Source organism: Dipodomys ordii, unplaced genomic scaffold (genome assembly GCF_000151885.1).
Source record: "Dipodomys ordii isolate 6190 unplaced genomic scaffold, Dord_2.0 Scaffold109, whole genome shotgun sequence".
Lineage (NCBI taxonomy): Eukaryota > Metazoa > Chordata > Mammalia > Rodentia > Heteromyidae > Dipodomys > Dipodomys ordii.
This window is the reverse complement of record NW_012267325.1, coordinates 7042727-7044572: the sequence shown is the minus strand read 5'-3', so window position 1 is coordinate 7044572 and position 1846 is coordinate 7042727.

Sequence of the window (1846 nt, the reverse complement as noted above, 5' to 3'; positions counted from 1 at the left end):
TTTAGCCTTGCTTTAAATATAATACTATTAATGCTACCCAATTAAATGGAGACCTGACAAAGCTAGATTTGTCCTACCGATTCCTTTTCTTTTTTCTTTTTGTTGTTGGTCCTGGGGCTTGAACTCAGGGTCTGGGCACTGTCCCTGAGCATTTTTGAGTATCAGGGACTTTCTTGTCTGGGCTGGCTTCAAACTGCAATCCCCCTATCTTAGCATCCTGAGTATCTAGGATTAAAGGTGTGAGCCACTAACTTTTGACTCTGCCCTTCTAAATTCTTAGCATTAACTTTTAACATTTGACCTTTATCTGTTTGCCTGATTTATTTGATTCCATATAGTGAGGTCTCATAAGTGGATAAATAGCAACATTTCAAATTAGCTAATGTGCACATACCTTTCAGCAGTGATTAACTATTTATCTTAAAATCACGAAAGATTCCCCCTCCACGCACACCCCCCACTGCACTGAACAAGAAACTCTATTAGGCTAGACTTTATTCCAGTTTGGATTAATGTGAAGAAGGATGTAGGTCCTTATTTGGGTTAGTCTCTAGCTAAGAAAGAATGGAAGCCAGGTATCATGCCTATAATCCTAGATATGCAGGAGGCTGAGGTATAGAACCTCACAATTCAAAGCCAAGCTGGGTAATAAAGTCTTTTAGATCCCGCCACTAAAATTTAGCCAGCAAAATGTCAGGTGTGACTCAAGTGGTAGAGGACCTAGCAAACAAATCCTGACTTAAACTTCTGAAACTGATAGGAGAGAGAGAGACACACACACACGGAGACAGAGACAGAGAGAGACAGAGAGGGACAGAGAGACAGACAGAGAGAGAGAGATACAAAGAATTGGGGGGGTCCTTCCCAACTCTTGTGCAATCCCAGGTCTGTCCTGTGCTAGGACCAAAGACCACGGGACTATAGACACACTGTCATTCCTACTTCATCAAAAATATATCAAACGAGAAGGCCTGTTACTTCAGTGTAAATAACATAAAAGATGAACATAAACTTTTCAACTCCTACCCCTGAGTGGGTGTGTAAGAACTATGTGATCACTGTTTTTATCGTTCTAGTTTTTCTTTATTGATAAGTTGAAAATGATATTTTTGTCCAAACTTCTGAATTTGTTTTTAGATTCATTTAACTAACTTAGATTTTTTTGGTCTGGAATTTGATATGTTATGATAATTTTATAAACTGGATTTTTTGGTCTGGAATTTGATATGATATGATAATTTTATAAACTGGATTCATTTTTATACAAAAGGTATATAATAAAATAATCTAGAAGAATTGACCAGATGAACAACAGCTATCACTGATTTAAGAGAACAATTCTATATTATTTCAGTTTATTTCTCATTAAAGCCCAATAAAAGTGGCTCATGTGAATGTAAAACCATAATAACAGGGCATAAGATAAACTAGCTACATTATATTATACATTAATTCTTTATTATTTGGAAGCTTGGATTCAGAATCATCCAAGTAAAATATCCTATGACCTATACATCTTCAAAAGATAGAATCAATCACCTACATTCTGGCAGGTTTAAGATACATGATGTTTTCACATAAAGGAATTGCTGGTAAATGTCTTCTTCCCAAATACCCTTCAGGAAAGCAAATTTCTTTTTCATCTAAGTGTATATGAGTAAAGACCAAATCCCAATCTTCCCATGACCGAGCCTTATTCAGAAAGTTATATGTTTATCTGCCAAATTAAATTCACCTCAAATTACTTTATTTGGGTTAGCATTATAGGATATTTTATAATTAACATATACATAATATAATATGTATATTTTATTTCATAGATTTGTGTGTAAAAAGAGCATAATAA